Raw genomic sequence first — 15,228 nt, forward strand, 5'->3', positions numbered from 1 at the left:
TGCCAGCCCATCTCCAGACACCATCCTTTGCACACTAAGTCCTGGGGGCAACCAAGTGCTGGGAGACGCAACCAGTCTCCCGAGGCTGAGCGGGGCTTACTAAAGGTGAAGAGTGCAGTGTAGATTGGGGGACTGGTGTCTGAGGAATACTGGTGCTGACCAGGGCCTTACACTGGGTATATGTTATGACCCTCAACTCACAATGTTTCCTTATCCTTAGTCCTTATTTGAAAAAGACCACTATGCTTCCATTAGATTCTGATATCTACATTTTTACATTTAGACATTTTACCTTCCACTGTTATGGCTATGAGTTGTACTGACAACACCAACTAATGTAAGTTACGTGATTATTTACAAATTATATATTTTTCATTTTTTTCTGTGGTTTGACAAAGGAGTTGTGAAAGCTTTAAAGCTTCTCTACTTCTCTACACCTTAAAGCTTTCCTTTGCCCCTGTGTAGTATCTTTTAGTGCTTCCTAATTATTACCTTGACCCTGTGATATGTAATCCCTCTTATTAGCCACTGTGATGTTATTACAGGAGCTGCAGAAGATCCATACTAAAGTAGAATTTGGAGTAGAGTTTGGAGTCCAGCACCAGCACACTTAACAGACATTGCACACAATAATTTTATGCCTAAATTCCAAACGGCATTATGTAACCTACATGGGCCCTCTTGAAGTTCTCTGGAGTCTAAATATTATGATATATTTGAACAAGTGCTCCCTATTGCCTAATAATAAGCCTTAAGAAATAAGAAAAGGTTTTTTAGTAAGAGTAATGAAAGTGAACGGCTTAAAAAATGAATAGCAGGAATCATTTACACACACACTATTATTACTAATAGTCAACTAATATTACTAATATTCAATACCAATAGTGACAGGGCTCTATTAAATGTTAATACTGATGAAAAGTCAGGGAGGAAGAAAAAGGAGAGAAATCTGGTTTGTGGTAGAACAATTCCCTCTTTAGGTGTTGAATTAGTGTTGCCCTACTGTTCATCTGGTGATATTGATTAACAATCACTTATGCATTCCTAAGTATATTACTGTTTATTTTAAAAAAAGGTCAAATGTACAGGTGAAGATAGGGGCCTCAAAGTAGTGATGGGCGGGTAACCATAGTGCCACCAGACTACTTTGCTGCAGGGAGAAAACCAGGTTTCGGATCACAGGCCCTCCCCATCCAGGCAGCCAGAGGCACAGGCAGGCAGCTGAATAGAGACAGGTCAGGATGGTCTTAGGCGTCAAACAAAAATCAAGGTCTAAATGGTCCAAGATCAGGTGAGAAGAAAGGAAAGAAGCAGAGTCCATCTAAAGCCAAGGTCAAGTACTTGGAAAACAGGTTATTGGGCAGAGTATAGCTGGGTAAAGTCCCAGGTAACAAGCTGAGTACCCAGTAACCAGAGCCTGGTTCCTTAGAGGCTTAAATAGGACCAGCAGGCAATAGCTGGACAGGATCATGTACAGGACGCAATCTGCTCATTGGCTGAAGGAAACACTCTCTAATGCCCTCCAGCTGTGTGCAGTACCTGACAGAATGAATAAAAAAGGGTTGCTGGTGATCCTGCATAGGATCTACAGAAGAAGTGATATCACACTGTAATTGTTTTTGATAAAACTACTGTAGACCTTTGATATCACATCAATTGTCTCAAATTTGGTTTTCAGGCAGGATCCAATGATACAGTGGTTTCACTGGTTTGTGGTGACCCCCACATTTAGCCCCATCTAGTTTTTTAGCACCCACTGCAAATTGTTAAACTTCTGGATCATTAGGAGGATGGAATAGCTGAGCACCCTACAAGGTGGAACTGCTATCTGGTTCTGTTGACAATAGTTTCACCAGATAAGCAGTGAGAGAAAACTTACAAATGGGACAAAGGCAGCAAAAAACAGTTGACATGGATTCTAGACTAGTATTATTGTTCTGGTCTATTACAAAATTGTTCATACCATCTGATTTTTGTTTTATTTCTGTCAGAACTAAACAAAGCCTAAACAAATACTAACTTGTTTTCTCTAAATTTGCTTAATTTTGCTATTGTGACTGCTGTGCACTTTTGACAATTGGCCACTAGGTGGCAGAACGAGTCATTGTTGTAATAGGCACTGAAATCAGAAATTTAGATGGATTCAAATAGCTGTCAGCGAACCTTCAGCCGAATTGACAGGGAAATAATTTATAATTTTACCTCTTAGGTCTCTATGTGAAAAAACAGAGAATCTAACATTCCCTCAAACATTTCCTGGTGGGGATCAATTATTGTCATTGAAACACATGATTCTCACAAGGGAATGTTTGAGAGAATGTCTGATTTACTGTTTTATAATACAGCCCTTAAAGTTAAAGTAGGGTATACTCTTTATAGGAATAGTCAGCCACAGCTCTTTAAGTACTTTAATGTTTAATTTGTTATGGCTCTCTGTCTCTTATAAAAAAATCGGGCACATATGTTGAAAAATCTTAGGAATGCTGTGAAATATTCACAATTATACAATATTATAAATGTAATTGTAATGTATTTATACATTTGTATGAATTATTTATAAAATATTTATATCATATAATGTGTATATAAAATATATATAAATATATATATATATATATATATATATAAATCATACAATGTATGTAACATTATTGTTCCTATTTTCATTTAAGGTATATTCCACAGATATTAAAAGCAATATTGTACTGCCTAACATTTGTGTCTAGATGTATACCAATTCAATTAAAAACAATTTTATCATGTAGACTCGGCAATCATTTCTGGCAACTTGCTAACCATGAAACATGGAATTTAATCTGTTGGTATTTATGACAACTAAGTCACTGCTTTAATTGATATAAGCATCCGCTGGTGCTTGCATATATTTTGTATCCTCAGACTCTCTATACTGCAATTATCTACTTTTTCAGAGTAAACTGAACACTGCACTGTCTCCGACTCAATCATAGAACAAGCAGTAGGGATTTGCTAAAGATAGGATGGGGCAGACCTGTGCTAAACTTTTGCTGTGACAGTTATGATTAGTAAGTTATACATATTTTGTACTGAGACTTCAAAGCAACATAATGAAGACAGATTTATTTGTGTTTGTATTAAATCTGTAGGTAAAGTTAGCTGCCTATAAAGTTAGAATAGTAATCTATCATTTTGCAAATGGTTATGCAAGCTGTCATTATTAAGTGTGTGAAGTGTTAATTTTTTCTTTTCATGTCATATCAGTTTTTCCACAGTGATGTGAGTGCTTTGCTCCTTGATAGCATTGAGTCATGCTTCGAGGTCACTTTGAAAGAGTCCTTTCTAGAAAATACTAGTGTTTACCTTGCTAACCCATTTGCTGCTGGTCTAAGCACTTATTAGAGGCAGGGCACAGACCATTTGGAACTGGATAATGGGAATCCTTCTTCATTCAACTGATGCCAGCCCACCAATTTAGGAGAAATGTATACATGTTAACAGTATAAAAAAATATGGACTCCATGCCTTTGTTTAACTATAACTGACTAATATCACTGATTGTCAAATATGATTCATATCCCATTGCCTACAATAGGATTCACCACATAATTTGGGTAGATTTTCTTATAACATTTTCCTGTATGCAAATCTTAATGATTTAAAATATGATCTGGTCATGAAGAATCATGTCGTGTCTTGTTATCTGTGTTTCAGGAGTTATATCAGATTTTGCTGTATCAGATTACAGGTTGAGATGAGTGTCTTTAAAACTATTAGGAACTAGGGACATAAAATGTGTACAATTGTGGTGGAGGGTCCCTTTTATGCAGCTTGAAGGACAAAGATGTAAGGCTTTGCAGCTCTATTGGGTCCCTAAATGCTGATCACGGTTTGACGAAATCACAAAGACTAACATAGTAGGTTGACAACCAGTAAGTTGTTCCGCAAATGCAGTGCATAAACAATGTAACACACAGCAGGATTCAACTTACACAATATTCTCATAGAGTCCCATAGACACTCTAAAGCTGTTGACAAAATGTTTTCCAAAAAATAAATTAAGCATTCTGTTTTTGTACTGTTGATAGAAAACAATCAAAGTACAGTACAAAGGCATTCTATGCATAAAGCTCAAACCTTACTTTACAGCCAGTATTAGGAAAGGTTCAAGGAAGAAAAAGAAGTGTGTGGAAATGTGTGCTGTAAACCTTCTACGGTTCATGTCTGAAGGGAAATCTAGAACATGCAGAAAGACAGCTGTCACCTCCTAATAGTTACTATGAGACAGAGTCTGGTCAGGATGAGAACGCAAAATTTTAGGACATGGGGAGGTTGGAGAAGAGGTAATTGCACAGCAGCAGAATCTTGTAAGGTAGAGCAGAGTTCCCACTGCCAACAATGGCTCTTTCAAACAGGCTACCAGTGAGGCTTCTCCCGCAGGTCTGTTCACATGATCTTACGTGTGGATCATTCTCCCAGCAGCAGACCCCTTTTCCAGATTTGTTCACATTGTCCGGTGACACATGCAAATGGCGGTGGGGCCATTTCAAATTCACATCAAATAGAATCCTGAAAAGACATTTACACATATGCATTTACCATGCCTGGTGCATTGTGCACATAAAACATAATCCAGCTTGAGGGGCGGGTCAGTGGAGTCACAGAAGATGGTGGATGCTGATCCAAATGAAGAGAGATGGAAGCTATGCAAATTCTAGCCAATTAGGAACTTTATTGAATGTCTCTGGATGAGGAAAGAAGCCTAAAGACACAAATTTGCTATCTGATACACATATATCCAGTGCTAGGCATGACAATGACAAGTCATTAATGCCTTCTTATTACTGTGCATTCCTCACATTGATGATCAGTGGTTTTGATGTGACATTATTAGGTGCCTTCCCCACAAGCAAAAAAATGGCAGAACTCCAGGAGAGACAAGTGTCACTATGAAGAGGAACTTTTCAGCTATGTACTGGCAAGCATTTTATATTTGTACATCAATTATTCCTATTTGTGCTTCTGTTGCAGAGTTTCTCTCACCTAATACATAATAAAATAATGGTAGCAATGAAGCAATGGCAAATAAAATTACTTTTAAAGACATGCCAGCCAAATGTAACTGTCAAGTATGCACATACAGATATATTTGACATTTTGGAAGTGATATAAACAAACTTGACCAAAATTGCTTGTTCAAACACACTGTTACTAAAGTATATACAAACAGGTGTATTTACTTGTTTTAATGAGTTGAAATGTTCAACACTGGACCAAATCTAGAATCTAATTCCCAATAGATGTAACTAAAAGAAAAATATCTAGATAATACAATGATTATACCTGCACAGTTTTTATTATTAGGACCACTGGCAGTTTCACTACACAAAGCAGTAGAAGAAATAGTATCTTTCTCAGCCCTGCAATAGTGACTCGACTGATCAATAGCAGTCAGGAGTTAACCTGCCTGCCTACAGTGAACTATAGCTCCTAATTAATTTTAGCTCCTCTAACCCACCCAAGTTCAATACAGCTTCCAATTCTTACAGAAAACTGCAGCCCTAACACACAGGGTTTTTATGTAATCCCAGCAGTATGAGCCCACTTTACCAGAAAGAAGAAGACAATGAAGGGCAGCATAAACGTGTGTCTGCTGTGCATTGGCCCTGAATTGGGGCATGTGCCATCTAATGTAGGTGTTGAATAGAATACCTGTCAAGCTTCCAACACCAGACATGGTTTCCAAAGTCCCTCATTCCTTCCTAGCTGCTTATCAGTGTAACAAAGCAGTATGGAATAGCCCACCATGTAAACTACGTATTTTAACTGTATATCATCATCAATATTTATACTTGCTGAACCAAATGAAAACAAAATATACAGCAATCGGGTTGATTTTGTGTAATATATTTTCCTCCCTCTTTATATAGCATTTCCTATATTTTTTTCATAGTAAAGATAGCAATCCATTAGCTGCAATGCCCCCCTCTGGTTAATATCTGATACCAGCTGTATTCAGGGTGATTCAAGTGTGTCCCAAAGTCTGTGCACAGATTTCCCAAATGTTGCATGAGACATTATCTGAACTATCCATGTTTCTCAGTTTAAAAAGTACTTTACTGCATATACATACTATTCTTCCCCTGCAAAAGGTAGTATTTGCCTGTATATGCATCTGACAGTTTACAACATGTAACAGCGTACAACATGTAACATGCAGGAGAATAATTTAGTTATGCAATTGATGGCCGTACATAGAGGTAATGGGTGGGGTAAATATCTTGTTATCTTTGTATGTGTAAATTGAAGTCTAGCTTTGTACCTTGATGCTGGTACATTATAAAAATGGGGAGCTTAAAATGTGATTATGTCTTTTCTGCTTAAAATTATAAAAAGTTAAATATGTTTTGTAAGTATATTTTTTTACACCCTGATAGGGAAAGTTCCTTAATTTCCTGTCCTAAAGACCAAACAGAAATTGAAACCAATATTTTCAAATCTATTGTTTTTGGTACAGGTGTCCTAAATTGGGGGATTTTCTTCTTATCTAATACTCTGATGAGAACTGAAAATGTTGGATGTTCCCTCACCTTCTGTCATAGTGACAAAGACCACAGAACAAATATAGGAGGGAAATACCCTCAGTGGGGGACACAGACAGCAAGAAAAATAGTGTTTGACCTTTCCCTACTTTATCTTAAACTGAAAAAACTTTAAAACTAATTTTTTAAAATTTTTGTACATTTTAACATGTTCTATGTAACACTAGTACAACAGAACTACAGCAGAGTTATATTCATATGAACAATGGGAAGTCAACAGCAAACTAATTAGTGAATAATAAGTATTAGTGCATTCTCATAAGACTATTTCAAGAATAGTATAATTTTTCTGCCTATTTACCAATAAGCATAACATCAAATATATACATATTAAATAAATGCAAAATATGTACAGACAGCATATCCTAATATTGTTTTTTTTTTTGCAAAATGTATATAAATCTTATACACAGTGCATGAGAAGACAAAAATATAAAATACTAATGAGATAAATCAAACACCATGCTTCCAGGTTGTATGTTAAAAAAAGTTGTATATTCAAAAGGGGGGGGGGGGGCAAAATAAAGCATATAAAATGCCAGCAGTAATAGGGAGGCCAAATATTCCACCACAGATTTCAATAAGATGGTGCAAGTTCATTAGGAAGTCTGGGGACTACATTGGAAAATTAAATTTTCAGTTTTGGTAATTTAATTTTATAATAAATCCCATTTAGCTATATTCACCCTCATGTGTGCATATACACATATATATCCATGCTTGGTGCATTGTGCACATAAAACAGTGAATCCAGCTTAAGAGGGGGGTTAGTGGAGTCAAAGAAGATGGTGGATTCTGATCCAAATGAAGAGAGATCGAAGCTATGCAAATTCACGCCATTATGAACCATATTGAAGGTCTCTGGATGAGGAAAGAAGCCTAAAGACACAAATTTGCTATCTGACCTACAAATATCTAGGCCTTCAATGCTAGGCATGACAATGACAAGGCATTAGTGCCTTTGTATTACTGTGCATTCCTCACATTGATGATCAATGGTTTTGATGTGGCATTATTAGGTGCCTTCCCCACAAGCAAAAAAAATGGCAGAACTCCAGGAGAGGCAACAAGTGTCACTATGAGGAGGAACTTTTCAGCTTTCTACTGGCAAGCATTTTATATTTGTACATCCATTATTCCTATTTGTGCTTCTGTTGCAGAGTTTCTCCCACCTAATAAATAATACAATAATGGTAGCAATGAAGCAATGGCAAATAAAATTACTTTTAAAGACATGCCAGCCAAATGTGGTATGTGCATACTGTCAAGTATACACATACAGATATATTGAAATTTTGGAAATGAAATAAACAATAGTGACCAAAATGTTCTGTTTAGACACCCACTGTTACTAAAGTATATACAAACAGATGTGTTTACTTGTTTTAAGGAGTTGAAATGTTCAACACTGGACCAAATCTTGAATCTAATTCCCAATAGATGTAAGTAAAAGAAAAATATCCAGATATTACAATGGTTATACCTGCACAGTTTTTATTATTAGGACCACTGGCAGTTTCACTACACAAAGCAGTAGAAGAAATAGTCAGTATCTTTCTCAGCCCTGCAATAGTGACTCGACTGATCAATAGCAGTCAGGAGTTAACCTGCCTCCCTACAGTGAACTATAGCTCCTAATTACTTTTAGTTCCTCTAACCCACCCAAGTTCAATACAGCTTCCAATCCTTACAGAAAACTGCATCCCTAACACACAGGGTTTTTATGTAATCCCTGCAGCATGAGCCCAGTCTACCAAAAAAGAAGAAGACAATGAAGGGCAGCATAAACTTGTATCTGCTGTGCATTGGGGCATGTGCCATGTAATGTAGTTCTTGAATAGAATACCTGTCAAGCTTCCAGCACCAAGCATGGTTTCCAAAGTCTCTCATTCCTTCCTAGCTGCTTATTAGTGTAACAAGGCAGTATGGAATAACCCACCATGTGATTCAAGTATTTTAACTATAAATCATCATCAATATTTATACTTGCTGAACCAAATGAAAACAAAATATACAGCATTCAGGTTGATTTTGTGTAATATGTTTTCCTTCCTCTTTATATAGAATTTCCTATAATTTTTTCCATAGTAAGGATAGCAATCCATCAGAGCTGCAATGCCCCCCTCTGGTTAATATCTGATACCAGCTGTATTCAGGGTGATTTAAGTGTGTCCCAAAGTCTGTGCACAGATTTCCCAAATGTTGCATGAGACATTATCTGAACTATCCATGTTTCTCAGTTTAAAAAGTACTTTAGTTTACAACATGTAACATGCAATTGATGTACGTACATAGAGGTAATGGGTGGTGGGTGTAATGGGTGTAATCTTGTTATCTTTGTATGTGTGAATCAAGGCTAGCCTTGTACCTTGATGCTGGTACATTATAAAAAAAACTGGGAGGTTCAAATGTGATTATGTCTTTTCTGCCTAAAATTATAAGAAAATAAATATCTTTTGTATGAATATTTTTTTACATAGGGGAAAGTTCCTTTATTTTTTGTCCTAAATACCAAACAGAAATTGAAACCAATATTTTCAAATCTATTGTTTTTGGTACAGTTGTCCTAAATTGGAGGATTTTTTTCTTATCTAATACTCTGATGAAAACTGAAAATGTTGGATGTTCCCTCACCTTCTGTGATAGTGACAAAGACCACAGAACAAATATAGGAGGGAAATACCCTCAGTGGGGGATACAGACAGCAAGAAAAAGAATGTTTAACATTTATCTACTTTATCTTAAACTAAAAAAGCTTTAACACTAATTTTTTTTAAAGTTTTACACTTTAAGATGTTCTATGTGACACTAGTACAACAGAACTACAGCAGAGGTATAATCATATGAACAATGTGAAGTCAACAGCAAAATAATTAGTGAGTATTAGGTATTAGGCACATTCTCCAAAGACTATTACAATAATAATGTAACTATTCTGCCTATTTACCAATATGCATAAAATCTAGTATATGCATAATAAATAAATGCAAAATATGTGTAGACAGCATATCCCAATATTAGGTTTCTTTGCAAAATGTATATTTATCTTATACACAGTGTATGAGAAGACAGGAATATGAAATACTAAGTGTTTTGTGTTGGTAAAAGTTTTCAGATAAAGCAAATGCCATGCTTCCAGGTTGTCTGTTAAAAAAAAGTTATATATTCGAGGGGAGCAAAAATAAAGCATATAAAATGCCACCAGTAATAAGGAGGCCAAATATTCCACCACCAGGCAATTACAATCAGATGGCGAAAGTACATTGAGAAGTCTGGGGACTACATTGAAAAAAATGACATTTTCAGGTTTGGTAATTCCATTTTACAATAAATCCCATTTACCTTGATTCACCCTCATATATATATATATATATATATATATACACACACACACACACATACACACAAATAAAACATTATATTTATATTATATTATAAGCTGTGTCACGAATACTGGCATTGTAAATGTGACAATAAGGGCACAAGCCATTTCTTACCTGAGAGCCAGGTACTCAATGTGTGATCTTGGAAATATCTCTCAAGGTGTGCTAGAGGTTATTGAAGTGGAACTACTTGAATTAGAGTGAGAAAGTAGATGCTGACGCTTTGCTCTCTGATCTCAACTGACTCATTTATAAACAGTGGCAAATGGGGAGGGGGGAGAAAGTGAGAGGCTGTGGATTGGCTAGACCTGAGTAGTGATTATGAATGGTACAACAAGCCTTTAGCCAGGAGATAGGAAAAACTGATAAGAAAAGAAGGGGGGGTGAATAGTGCATGGAGGGGGCAGTGGGGAGAACAGAACAGCCCTTTTTTGTTTCTATCTTAACCTTCCAAGCCCTTTGGTTCTTTTTCTACCTTGATCTGATTCTGAAATTTCCTAAATACGCTCTTGGACAATGGACTACATTGAGAACTCCAAAGGTTTCCCAAGAATTGAACTCCAAGTAAAAGGAAGAGAAAGGTAAGGAGAAAAGGAGAGGGCGCTACATCTAGCTCCTACCTTCACTTGGCTGCGAACACGCTTAAAAATCATCATTTTCCATTGCTTCCAAAGGAAGGCATTGTGAGCAGACCACCCCTTAGTACTCTAATGAAAACAATGGAATGGGGGTAACTTAGAGAATATCACATTAATACTGAAATAATTCAAAAGTGAATCCAATCAGACTGCCAATATCCTACAACATCAATTTGGTTTCCCAGAACAGTTTTTTTTTAATTTGCCTCAATGTAAAATATATATAAACATATATATATGTTCATTTTAAGATGGAAATATTGAAGAATAAAGTAATACAACTTATAATGATTAACCTTAAAGTACAATGTCAATTGTAATTGTAATTGTAAAAAGACAAATTCACAAAATAACTATTTTGCATTTTCATTTTATTAATTGAACTTGATGAACTTAACTATGCTCAAGCTTAGCAGTTACCTGCTTAGGCACTCACGGCTGCAAGGTGGAAAGAGGGGAAAAAAGTAAATATGCCTTATACACAAACGCATTGTGTATTTTACAATACAGTAGACAGAACATCAGGAGAGCAATTATAAATACCAAGGAAACCAGTAAGTTGCTTTATGTTGTATAGTGTATAGTGGGACAAAATAAAACACATTCTATACATCTTTGCAATACATGTACATTTTACATGTATATTATCTTTAACAAAGCTGCAAATACAACAAAATAACTTGTGAAGTGCTGGAAATCCAGTGTACTTTCACCTTGGTGTTTGAAATAACAGTTGTCTTTTTATACTAAAGTCTTAATCATCATTTTCCTGGATCTGTACACTGTTTTGTTCCTAGCAAAACAATTCTGTTGACCATAGTTCCAAGGAAATAAACATTTGTAGCATGCTTTCAGCCCTGGTCTTCTGAGTCCTCAACCACCACACTTGTGCAGGGTCTGCTTAAATGTAGGAAAAGAAATGGAGGAATAGTTGATAAGAATTCTGCTGGGAGCTTAGTAGCAGATGGCAGGGCTGGGGTACCCGAATGTAACATCCAGAGTGCTGGGAGCTGTAGTCCTACCACTAAGACCTGATGGTGTGGTTAGGTCTGGTGGCTGAAACAGGAACATCTGAAGTGGTTGCAAAGCCCATGAAAGCTACTGAAAATGAACATTCTGGAATCCATACTGATGGGGAGCCTCTTGGACATATCTAAGGCAGGTAATATGATTGCTGAGCTCATTTATTGATGCAAATGGGAGTGGTAACCCTGTTGCTAGGGGCAATGCCACATACCTGCAAATTCTTACACAAATGTGGGGGGAAGTAAAGCTACAAATATTGTATATCAAGAAAGACCTGTACCCTCTTTTAGAGAAAAGTGGTGCAGTTCAATGGACAAAAGAGAGTAGCCCCCCCCCCCAAGCAGAAACCTGGTCATCATTTAAAAATGAGTTTTGTTGCATTAGACATATTTGTATTCATATCCCCAGTATCCAGCGGGGAATATGATTAGCCTTTTTATGAAGTAATTTTTAAAGATGATTCAAGTTGGGATGGCCTGGTCCCACACAAGGACCATAGGCTAAATTTAATTATAAATAATAATAACCAATAACAATATTAGTTAGAAATGAATCTTTCCTCTCTGCAGATTTGTTGGTGTGGTTGGGAAGGTATGGAGAGATTGTGACCCCAATAAGGAAAGTGTATGATGAGTTTGGCATCTGGACGGGAGTATGGAAGGTGAATAGGAGGTTGAGAGTAGTGGGGAATGTGGTGCAGCATGTCCCCTCCTCAGCACACATAGTACGAGATTGTGGAGAGAGGGGACGCTTTGCAGCATCATGTATAGTGAGTGAAGTGTTCTTTATGCCAGGGGCTAGGACATCTTGCAAAAAATTTTAACATCACGTAATGCAACTTCCGGTGGCCAGGAAGATAATTTTTATGCCAACTGCCCATAGGCTCTGCACAGCCTGGTGCCTGAGGTAGTGGATGATTTGATGCATATAGACATGGAAAAGGGTGTAAAGTGACGCAGTGAATAAGAACTGGGTGTCTGAAGACATTTCCATTGAGGGGATTGTGAATGAGATTGTTCCCCCTTCTATGTCTGTTGATGTGCACCCTTTTGCTTCTGTGTCTGTTTAAGTTGTGCCTGAGACAAAAAATGTAAGGAATATTTCAAAAAACCAGTCCCTCTGCCCCGTAGGCTAGGTAGGAAAGTGGAGAAGGAGAAGGCTGGAAATGTGGAGGTAAAGGATACAGAGAATTGGCAGGTGATGGGTAACAAAAAGGGTGGGAAGGAGAAGTTGGGTCAGGTGGAGGGTCAGGTTGGTGAGGGGGAGGTGGCACAGAAAAATATATATGAGTTATTGTCTGATGGGAAGTAAGAACCAATGGAGGAATTAGGAAATCCATCTTTAAAGTTCATCAAGTTCAAGTTCATCAGGTAGTTTGAGTTGAAGGCCATAAAGCAGCTAGTACAATCATCCTGATGGTGGAGCCTACTCCATTGAATGTGGCAACCATTATTGTCACCACATCAAATCTGTAGGTGCTCGTGACATGGACTTTTTTTTGCTCAGTTTGATGCTGACATTTTATTTTTGCAGGGGACCCGGCTCAGTTCTCTGTCTGATATCCATCTAGCAAAAAGGCAGTGGAGGTGCGGACCTTCCTTCTGGTCTCTTCTGGCTGAGCCTTACAGTGGAGTTGCAGGCCTTTTTTTACTGATAATGTAATTTGTCTGCAAATTATTGAACCAGAGATGTGGAGATGTATGGTCAAAGACAGGTTGTTGGAGCGGCAGGACCTGCGGCTTATAAACATCCATGGGCCTCAGACTAAATGGGACAGGAAATGCTTCTTCAGCATATTGTCTTAGGAGGTGAATTTAACATCATTATTAGGCCTAGGACTATTTAATGTACAGAGCTGCATAATATGTTTGTGCTATATAAACACTATTATTATTATAATTATTATTATTAAAGGTTTCAGAGACAAGCTGGGATGTGATAGTCTTTTTTTATTAGAGGTGGTTAGACAGGAAGGTTTAATGGATGCACACAGTGCTGTCCAGACAACACAGGGTTCACATTTAGGAGTGGGACCAGTAAGAGCAGAATAGATTTTACATTTTTAAAGAAGAACTCCACTTTCATAAGCCCTGAGGTTCATGTGGTGGAGTTCTCTAACCACTTTACTCTCTCTGTGACTATGAATGCTTTACATACTCTACTCAAAGGGAGAGGTATCTGGAAACTTAATTCAGAATTGTTGAAGGATGAGAGTGTTAGAGGATCCTTTGAGGATTTCTTTCAGGCATGGGTATCAGCCCTGGACCAGTAAATATGAGTTGTGGGAGTTTGTTAAAAGCATGATTGGTGGCTTTTTCAGACCCCTTGGTAAAAAGAAACAATGTGATAAATATGTAAACTATCAGAGATTGCACAAAAGCCTTGACCAACTTGTCTTGAGGAAAGGTAACCCAGAGGAGATTGTGGTGGTAAAACTCCTTTTGAGGGAAATATGACCAGCAGGCCTCTTTGGTTCTGGAAAGGTATGGATTTTGGGAAATACAACTTGCCTGACCCTTACCCGAATTGAAAACAGGTTTCAGCAGTTAAGTCTGTGGAGGGTCTGACTGACTGCAGGTTCCCTAACTACATCTAGAGCAGGGATCCTGGATTTTGTCGGAACATTTTATACAGATCTGCAGGGAAAAAAACTGTTGATCGAGATAAGATGGAGTGATTTTTTGAGATCCACTCCAGGTTTGGAAAATGTTTCACCTTCTACTGTGGATTTGACAGGACCAATCATGATGATTTATGTTATGCTATCCATGAGCTGACCACCAAGAAATTGCCTGGGCTGAATGGACTAACAGCCAAGTTATGGAAATGTTTTAAATCCATTCTGGCCTATTGGATAGCGGAGGTTTTCAATGGCTGTCTGTAAGAGGGTTTGCTCCAAGAAGCAAAAGGGGTCAAAGGCAAAAGATTCATCAAAAACTGAGAACTGCTGCCCAATTAGCCTTCTCAGTGTTGATATGCATTCAAGTGATTTGTTTGATATGCATTCAAGTTGGAGAAATTTGTTTAAAACCTAGAGGCCCTTTTATTACTAGGGGCATATAGGGGATGTCTATATGGATTACTAAGGGATATGGTCAATAAATTTAAAACATGAACTCATTAATAATTAATGACAATGGATGACAAAATAATGAAAGACATTCATCAATAAATAAATATAGTAAAATGAAAAATATTTCTTTATACCAAAAGGATCTCAAAAATCAAGCCCAATGTTAAGAGCTACCTGTGGATGTGTGTTACAAGTGTGTGTTTCTAACCCCTGTCTCCCTCTGTGTATACTGGAATATCCAAAGGGTTTTGATTCCACTGAATAAAGGGGTACGTAAGAAAATAATGAACACAATAAGTAGATGTATATATTATAAGGATTTGTATGTAGATATATATAAATACAGTATGATATATATATATATATATATATATATATATATATATATATACAGTCAGGTACATAAATATTTGGACAGAGACAACTTTTTTCCAGTTTTGGTTCTGTATATTACCACAATTAATTTTAAATGAAACAACTCAGATGCAGTTGAACTGCAGACTTTCAGCTTTAATTTAGTGGGTTGAACA

General features: G+C 37.1%; 1 protein-coding gene across 1 annotated transcript in view; it reads right to left on the minus strand.

Annotated features, from left to right (window-relative positions):
• The window catches only part of SLC26A9 (solute carrier family 26 member 9), a 170,390-nt gene extending 160,209 nt beyond the window's left edge, over window positions 1-10,181 (minus strand). The window contains exon 1 of the mRNA XM_072424482.1: window positions 10,076-10,181. The gene's annotated coding sequence lies outside the window, so the exon portion shown is untranslated. The remainder of the gene's footprint in view (window positions 1-10,075) is intronic.
• Between the last annotated feature and the right edge of the window lie 5,047 nt (window positions 10,182-15,228).

Source organism: Pyxicephalus adspersus, chromosome 1 (assembly GCF_032062135.1).
Source record: "Pyxicephalus adspersus chromosome 1, UCB_Pads_2.0, whole genome shotgun sequence".
NCBI classification, from domain to species: domain Eukaryota; kingdom Metazoa; phylum Chordata; class Amphibia; order Anura; family Pyxicephalidae; genus Pyxicephalus; species Pyxicephalus adspersus.